This window comes from Oncorhynchus masou, chromosome 5 (genome assembly GCF_036934945.1).
Source record: "Oncorhynchus masou masou isolate Uvic2021 chromosome 5, UVic_Omas_1.1, whole genome shotgun sequence".
NCBI classification, from domain to species: domain Eukaryota; kingdom Metazoa; phylum Chordata; class Actinopteri; order Salmoniformes; family Salmonidae; genus Oncorhynchus; species Oncorhynchus masou.
Genome location: NC_088216.1, coordinates 6828876 through 6838506, shown reverse-complemented (window position 1 = coordinate 6838506; position 9631 = coordinate 6828876). Strand labels below are relative to the sequence as shown.

General features: G+C 46.5%; 1 pseudogene; it reads left to right on the top strand.

The window, feature by feature from the left end:
• The first annotated feature begins 5066 nt into the window (after positions 1-5066).
• Positions 5067-9631, top strand: part of LOC135525736 (adhesion G protein-coupled receptor L1-like) — a 25085-nt pseudogene continuing 20520 nt past the window's right edge.

The window sequence follows — 9631 nt, the reverse complement described above, 5'->3', positions numbered from 1 at the left end:
GTAACGGTGAAGTTGTTCTTTTATTGAATAGGAACCAGGACCTGGAGCCGTATCCACAAAACACCTCAGAGCAGGAGTGCTGATCCAGGATCTGCCATTATGATCTGACAGGCCAAACTGATTCCATGTCAGAACTCCTTTTCTGAGAGGCTTTGTGGTTACGGTCTCAGGATGGATGGTACTGATTGCAGTGGACAGCTGTGTCTCTCTAGTGGCCTACCGACATCATGAAAAACATACAGACCACAGTATACCCAATGGAAAAACATGTAATTTTCCAGGAAGTAGCCTTGTAATTTAAACTTTTGTCGCCTTTTTGATTGGTCAAATAGCACATAAAAGCCATCTGACAGATGCAGTGATATAATTGTAAAGCCCACTGAAAGACGAGGGGACATGACCCCAACGTTAGACAGGAGGATTTAACGAAGAGTCACCAAGGAGGCATCATCATCAGTTCATTGTCAGGTGCTGCTCCGTACGAGGGACACGATTCAGTCCAATGAGTGTGAAAGAGCAATGCACTGGACAGCTAACAGTGTGGCTTTTACATGGATGTTACTCATTCAGTGAGAGGGGAGGGAGAGAGAGCTTGATTTACATTTTATTAGGATCTCCTTTAGCCCAAGGGAAGTAGGAGTCATGGAAGTGACAGTGATTAAGAAAGGGAAAGAGGGAAGGAAAAGAGAGAGAGTTGGAGGGAGAAGGACAGAGAGAGATGGAGGGAGAAGGACAGAGAGATGGAGGGAGAAGGACAAAGAGAGAGAGATGGAGGGAGAAGGGGAGGGAGAGACAAAGAGAGATGGAGGGAGAAGGACAAAGAGAGATGGAGGGAGAAGGACAAAGAGAGATGGAGGGAGAAGGAAAATGAGAGAGATGGAGGGAGAAGGACAAAGAGAGAGAGATGGAGGGAGAAGTACAAAGAGATGGAGGGAGAAGGAAAATGAGAGAGATGGAGGGAGAAGGACAAAGAGAGATGGAGGGAGAAGGAAAATGAGAGATGGAGGGAGAAGGAAAATGAGAGATGGAGGGAGAAGGAAAATGAGAGAGATGGAGGGAGAAGGAAAATGAGAGAGATGGAGGGAGAAGGACAAAGAGAGATGGAGGGAGAAGGGCAGAGAGAGAGAGATGGAGGGAGAAGGACAAAGAGAGATGGAGGGAGAAGGAAAATGAGAGAGATGGAGGGAGAAGGACAAAGAGAGAGAGATGGAGGGAGAAGGACAAAGAGAGATGGAGGGAGAAGGAAAATGAGAGAGATGGAGGGAGAAGGACAAAGAGAGATGGAGGGAGAAGGACAAAGAGAGATGGAGGGAGAAGGAAAATGAGAGATGGAGGGAGAAGGAAAATGAGAGAGATGGAGGGAGAAGGAAAATGAGAGAGATGGAGGGAGAAGGACAAAGAGAGAGAGATGGAGGGAGAAGGACAACGAGAGAGATGATGGAGGACAACAAGAGAGAGATGGAGGAGAAGGACAACGAGAGAGAGATGGAGGGAGAAGGACAACGAGAGAGAGATGGAGGGAGAAGGACAACGAGAGAGAGATGGAGGGAGAAGGACAACGAGAGAGAGATGGCTGGAGAAGGACAACGAGAGAGAGATGGAGGGAGAAGGACAACGAGAGAGAGATGGAGGGAGAAGGACAACGAGAGAGAGATGGCTGGAGAAGGACAACGAGAGAGAGATGGAGGGAGAAGGACAGCGAGAGAGAGATGGAGGGAGGGACAACGAAGGACAACAACGAGAGAGAGATGGAGGGAGAAGGACAACGAGAGAGAGATGGAGGGAGAAGGACAATGAGAGAGAGATGGAGAGGAGGGAGGGAGGAAGGACAAAGAGAGAGAAAGGGCATTTTGTTTAGTTAGTTAGTTCATACCGGCATCTGTTACTAAACTGAAACAAGCAGCAGGTAGGCATCCCACAATCCTTCAGGATAATACAAGAAAAGGAAGTTTTTGACATCCACTAAGTCACAAGGTGTGTGTGTAAACCTGCAGCTTGTCTTGAGGGTTAACCAGAGACACATCAAATCACATTTTATTGATAACATAAACATACAGTGCCTTGCGAAAGTATTCAGCCCCCTTGAACTTTGCGACCTTTTGCCACATTTCAGGCTTCAAACATAAAGATATAAAACTGTTTTCCTCCTTGCAAAACAGCTCGAGCTCAGTGAGGTTGGATGGAGAGCATTTGTGAACAGCAGTTTTCAGTTCTTTCCACAGATTCTCGATTGGATTCAGGTCTGGACTTTGACTTGGCCATTCTAACACCTGGATATGTTTATTTTTGAACCATTCCATTGTAGATTTTGCTTTATGTTTTGGATCATTGTCTTGTTGGAAGACAAATCTCCGTCCCAGTCTCAGGTCTTTTGCAGACTCCAACAGGTTTTCTTCCAGAATGGTCCTGTATTTGGCTCCATCCATCTTCCCATCAATTTTAACCATCTTCCCTGTCCCTGCTGAAGAAAAGCAGGCCCAAACCATGATGCTGCCACCACCATGTTTGACAGTGGGGATGGTGTGTTCAGGGTGATGAGCTGTGTTGCTTTTACGCCAAACATAACGTTTTGCATTGTTGCCAAAAAAGTTCAATTTTGGTTTCATCTGACCAGAGCACCTTCTTCCACATGTTTGGTGTGTCTCCCAGGTGGCTTGTGGCAAACTTTAAACAACACTTTTTATGGATATCTTTAAGAAATGGCTTTCTTCTTGCCACTCTTCCATAAAGGCCAGATTTGTGCAATATACGACTGATTGTTGTCCTATGGACAGAGTCTCCCACCTCAGCTATAGATCTCTGCAGTTCATCCAGAGTGATCATGGGCCTCTTGGCTGCATCTCTGATCAGTCTTCTCCTTGTATGAGCTGAAAGTTTAGAGGGACGGCCAGGTCTTGGTAGATTTGCAGTGGTCTGATACTCCTTCCATTTCAATATTATCACTTGCACAGTGCTCCTTGGGATGTTTAAAGCTTGGGAAATCTTTTTGTATCCAAATCTGGCTTTAAACTTCTTCACAACAGTATCTCGGACCTGCCTGGTGTGTTCCTTGTTCTTCATGATGCTCTCTGCGCTTTTAACGGACCTCTGAGACTATCACAGTGCAGGTGCATTTATACGGAGACTTGATTACACACAGGTGGATTGTATTTATCATCATTAGTCATTTAGGTCAACATTGGATCATTCAGAGATCCTCACTGAACTTCTGGAGCGAGTTTGCTGCACTGAATGTAAAGGGGCTGAATAATTTTGCACGCCCAATTTTTCAGTTTTTGATTTGTTAAAAAAGTTTGAAATATCCAATAAATGTCGTTCCACTTCATGATTGTGTCCCACTTGTTGATTCTTCACAAAAATATAAGGTTTTATGTCTTTATGTTTGAAGCCTGAAATGTGTCAAAAGGTCGCAAAGTTCAAGGGGGCCGAATACTTTCGCAAGGCACTGTGTGTCGGGCTCCTGAGTGTCACAGCGGTCTAAGGCACACTGTCTCAGTGCGAAAGACGTCCCTGGTTCGAATCCAGGCTGCATCACATCTGGCCGTGATTGGGAGTCCCGTAGGGTGTCGCACAATTGGCCCAGTGTCGTCCGGGTTTGTCTGGGGACGGCCGTCATTGTAAATAAGAATTTGTTCTTAACTGACTTGCCTAGTTAAATCAATAATAATTTAGCAGATGTTATTGTAGGTGTAACGAAATGCTTGTGTTCCACCCTCCCCCTCTCTCTCCTCTCCCCCCCCCCACCCTCCTCTCTCTCTCTCTCTCTCTCCCCCCTCCCCCTCTCTCTCTCTCCCTCTCCCACCCTCCTCTCTCTCTCTCTCTCTCCCTCTCCCCACCCTCCTCTCCCTCTCTCTCTCTCCCCCCTCTCTCTCTCTTCCCCACCCTTCTCTCTCTCCCCCACACTTCTCTCTCTCTTCCCCCACCCTCCTCTCTCTCTCCACCCTCTCTCACCTTCCTCTCTCTCTCCCCCCATCCTCCCTTCTCCTCTCTCCCCCATCCTCCCCTCCTCTCGCTCTCTCCCCACACACACACACTAGTTATCACACACACACACTAGGACAACCTGTAGACACACTAGTTATGGACACACTATACTAGTGTAATCAGTCACTTAGGTAACATTATCTCAGTCTCTAACTGTCTGTTCCTCCTCTCTCAGGTCTATACCGTCTGCAGACTGTTTGACGATAAGAGGCGTGTCTGTACATAAAGACACGCCCACTCCGCCACCTCACAGCCAATCAGGGTTAAGGTGGGAAGAGAAGAGAGGAAAAGAGTGGAGAGAGGAAGGAAGACGAGGAGGAAGCAGAAGAGTAAATGATCTGCGTCACAAATGGCACCTTATTCCTTATCGAGAGCCGATCTCTGGTCAGAAGATGTTGAACCTTTATTTAAACTAGGTAAGCCAGTTAGGATTTACCTAGAGGCAGAACCCAATTTGTAAGTCGCTCTGGATAAGAGCGTCTGCTAAATGACTTAAATGTAAATGTAAACTACAGATTTTTACCTTGTCAGCTCGGGGATTCGATCCAGCAACCTCTTTCGGTTACTGGCCCAACACTCTAACCACTAGGCTACCAGCCGCGCCTCGTAGTGCACTACACCTAGGGAATAGGGTGCTATTTGGGACACTCCTTTGCCATCTGGGCTCAACACGGTGCCTTTTACTCCCTGGGTGTTCATTAGACACAGAACTAGACAACAGAAGTGACAACAGGTTCTGCCTCCATTTGTCCAATGAGAATGTTCACTCTTGTGTTCCCGGGAAACATTTTCTCCGCCCTGTTTGTGCTTATTGTACTTATGGTCCCAGTCTGCCCCTGAGTCAGTCATAATTTACCCACAATGCATCAAGGATGTGATCCGCACAAAAGCACACGTTGGGTTTAAATCTCTAGTAATTGAATTTCTATGGATCCTCCTATTTTACCAGAACAAGCCCCACCCAACCCCTAATGTCCTTCTCTCATTGGTCCATGTCTTTGGCTACCCACAACAGGTCACAATCACCTTTTTTTGGTGTTACTGAGTTTTATGTGCCAGTAAGATTCTATGCTGATATCTAGATGAACAGGTATGTTTGTGGGGGGTTTTCAATGTGGGGATGTGGTGTGTGTGTGTGTCCATCTAACTTGTGTGGTATAGGGGACAGAAACCGTTTACAGAGAACCGAGTTTACCATTGATCCTAACGCTTTCGCTACGTCCCAATCCACCACCCCCCCAAGTGTATACTTGCCTTGCACACTCCCAGTCATGGGTTTAATGGCTGAATCTCCCTCCAGCCAATGACTACACCATTCCAATGCTTTTTAAAAGCAGAACAAAAAGTGTACAGGTGCACACTGGGAGATGGGTGGAGAATTTGGAGGCAACCTGTGATTGTAACTAAGAAGGGAGTGGTACTTTGAACATTCTTAACCATGTTGCCATGGCAGCCAGTGATTTTAATGTTGTTGTTTTTTTACACAATAAAAGACAGGACATTTTAATTTGAGTAACGGTGAAGTTGTTCTTTTATTGTATAGGAACCAGGACCTGGAGCCGTATCCACAAAACACCTCAGAGCAGGAGTGCTGATCCAGGATCTGCCATTATGATCTGACAGGCCAAACTGATTCCATGTCAGAACTCCTTTTCTGAGAGGCTTTGTGGTTACGGTCTCAGGATGGATGGTACTGATTGCAGTGGACAGCTGTGTCTCTCTAGTGGCCTACCGACATCATGAAAAACATACAGACCACAGTATACCCAATGGAGAAACATGTCATTTTCCAGGAAGTAGCCTTGTAATTTAAACTTTTGTCGCCTTTTTGATTGGTCAAATAGCACATAAAAGCCATCTGACAGATGCAGTGATATAATTGTAAAGCCCACTGAAAGACGAGGGGACATGACCCCAACGTTAGACAGGAGGATTTAACGAAGAGTCACCAAGGAGGCATCATCATCAGTTCATTGTCAGGTGCTGCTCCGTACGAGGGACACGATTCAGTCCAATGAGTGTGAAAGAGCAATGCACTGGACAGCTAACAGTGTGGCTTTTACATGGATGTTACTCATTCAGTGAGAGGGGAGGGAGAGAGAGCTTGATTTACATTTTATTAGGATCTCCTTTAGCCCAAGGGAAGTAGGAGTCATGGAAGTGACAGTGATTAAGAAAGGGAAAGAGGGAAGGAAAAGAGAGAGAGATGGAGGGAGAAGGACAAAGAGAGATGGAGGGAGAAGGAAAATGAGAGAGATGGAGGGAGAAGGACAAAGAGAGAGAGATGGAGGGAGAAGGACAACGAGAGAGAGATGGAGGGAGAAGGACAACGAGAGAGAGATGGAGGGAGAAGGACAACGAGAGAGAGATGGAGGGAGAAGGACAATGAGAGAGAGATGGAGGGAGAAGGACAACGAGAGAGAGATGGAGGGAGAAGGACAACGAGAGAGAGATGGCTGGAGAAGGACAATGAGAGAGAGATGGCTGGATAAGGACAACGAGAGAGAGATGGAGGGAGAAGGACAACGAGAGAGAGATGGAGGGAGAAGGACAACGAGAGAGAGATGGAGGGAGAAGGACAACGAGAGAGAGATGGAGGGAGAAGGACAAAGAGAGAGAGATGGAGGGAGAAGGAAAATGAGAGATGGAGGGAGAAGGACAAAGAGAGATGGAGGGAGAAGGACAGAGAGAGATGGAGGGAGAAGGACAACGAGAGAGAGATGGAGGGAGAAGGACAACGAGAGAGAGATGGAGGGAGAAGGACAATGAGAGAGAGATGGATGGAGAAGGACAATGAGAGCGAGATGGCTGGAGAAGGACAATGAGAGAGAGATGGAGGGAGAAGGACAAAGAGATGGAGGGAGAAGGACAAAGAGAGATGGAGGGAGAAGGACAAAGAGAGATGGAGGGAGAAGGACAGAGAGAGATGGAGGGAGAAGGACAACGAGAGAGAGATGGAGGGAGAAGGACAAAGAGAGATGGAGGGAGAAGGACAGAGAGAGATGGAGGGAGAAGGACAACGAGAGAGAGATGGAGGGAGAAGGACAAAGAGAGAGAGATGGAGGGAGAAGGACAACGAGAGAGAGATGGAGGGAGAAGGACAACGAGAGAGAGATGGAGGGAGAAGGACAATGAGAGAGAGATGGCTGGAGAAGGACAATGAGAGCGAGATGGCTGGAGAAGGACAATGAGAGAGAGATGGAGGGAGAAGGACAAAGAGATGGAGGGAGAAGGACAAAGAGAGATGGAGGGAGAAGGACAAAGAGAGATGGAGGGAGAAGGACAGAGAGAGATGGAGGGAGAAGGACAACGAGAGAGAGATGGAGGGAGAAGGACAAAGAGAGAGAGATGGAGGGAGAAGGACAACGAGAGACAGATGGAGGGAGAAGGACAACGAGAGAGAGATGGAGGGAGAAGGACAACGAGAGAGAGATGGAGGGAGAAGGACAATGAGAGAGAGATGGCTGGAGAAGGACAATGAGAGAGAGATGGCTGTAGAAGGACAACGAGAGAGAGATGGAGGGAGAAGGACAACGAGAGAGAGATGGAGGGAGAAGGACAACGAGAGAGAGATGGAGGGAGAAGGACAATGAGAGAGAGATGGGGGGAGAAGGACAAAGAGAGAGATGGAGGGAGGAGGACAGAGAGAGAGAGAGAGAGATGGAGTGAGAAGGACAAAGAGAGAGAAAGGGCATTTTGTTTAGTTAGTTAGTTCATACCGGCATCTGTTACTAAACTGAAACAAGCAGCAGGTAGACATCCCACAATCCTTCAGGATAATACAGGAAAAGGAAGTTTTTGACATCCACTAAGTCACAAGGTGTGTGTGTAAACCTGCAGCTTGTCTTGAGGGTTAACCAGAGACACATCAAATCACATTTTATTGACAACATAAACATACAGTGCCTTGCGAAAGTATTCGGCCCCCTTGAACTTTGCGACCTTTTGCCACATTTCAGGCTTCAAACATAAAGATATAAAACTGTTTTCCTCCTTGCAAAACAGCTCGAGCTCAGTGAGGTTGGATGGAGAGCATTTGTGAACAGCAGTTTTCAGTTCTTTCCACAGATTCTCGATTGGATTCAGGTCTGGACTTTGACTTGGCCATTCTAACACCTGGATATGTTTATTTTTGAACCATTTCATTGTAGATTTTGCTTTATGTTTTGGATCATTGTCTTGTTGGAAGACAAATCTCCGTCCCAGTCTCAGGTCTTTTGCAGACTCCATCAGGTTTTCTTCCAGAATGGTCCTGTATTTGGCTCCATCCATCTTCCCATCAATTTTAACCATCTTCCCTGTCCCTGCTGAAGAAAAGCAGGCCCAAACCATGATGCTGCCACCACCATGTTTGACAGTGGGGATGGTGTGTTCAGGGTGATGAGCTGTGTTGCTTTTTACGCCAAACATAACGTTTTGCATTGTTGCCAAAAAGTTCAATTTTGGTTTCATCTGACCAGAGCACCTTCTTCCACATGTTTGGTGTGTCTCCCAGGTGGCTTGTGGCAAATTTTAAACAACACTTTTTATGGATATCTTTAAGAAATGGCTTTCTTCTTGCCACTCTTCCATAAAGGCCAGATTTGTGCAATATACGACTGATTGTTGTCCTATGGACAGAGTCTCCCACCTCAGCTGTAGATCTCTGCAGTTCATCCAGAGTGATCATGGGCCTCTTGGCTGCATCTCTGATCAGTCTTCTCCTTGTATGAGCTGAAAGTTTAGAGGGACGGCCAGGTGTTGGTAGATTTGCAGTGGTCTGATACTCCTTCCATTTCAATATTATCACTTGCACAGTGCTCCTTGGGATGTTTAAAGCTTGGGAAATCTTTTTGTATCTAAATCCGGCTTTAAACTTCTTCACAACAGTATCTCGGACCTGCCTGGTGTGTTCCTTGTTCTTCATGATGCTCTCTGCGCTTTTAACGGACCTCTGAGACTATCACAGTGCAGGTGCATTTATACGGAGACTTGATTACACACAGGTGGATTGTATTTATCATCATTAGTCATTTAGGTCAACATTGGATCATTCAGAGATCCTCACTGAACTTCTGGAGCGAGTTTGCTGCACTGAATGTAAAGGGGCTGAATAATTTTGCACGCCCAATTTTTCAGTTTTTGATTTGTTAAAAAAGTTTGAAATATCCAATAAATGTCGTTCCACTTCATGATTGTGTCCCACTTGTTGTTGATTCTTCACAAAAATATAAGGTTTTATGTCTTTATGTTTGAAGCCTGAAATGTGGCAAAAGGTCGCAAAGTTCAAGGGGGCCGAATACTTTCGCAAGGCACTGTGTGTCGGGCTCCTGAGTGTCACAGCGGTCTAAGGCACACTGTCTCAGTGCGAAAGACGTCCCTGGTTCGAATCCAGGCTGCATCACATCTGGCCGTGATTGGGAGTCCCGTAGGGTGTCGCACAATTGGCCCAGTGTCGTCCGGGTTTGTCTGGGGACGGCCGTCATTATAAATAAGAATTTGTTCTTAACTGACTTGCCTAGTTAAATCAATAATAATTTAGCAGATGTTATTGTAGGTGTAACGAAATGCTTGTGTTCCACCCTCCCTCTCTCTCTCTCCCCCACCCTCCTCTCTCTCTCTCCCCCCCACCCTTCTCTCTCTCTCTCTCCCCCACCCTCCTCTCTCT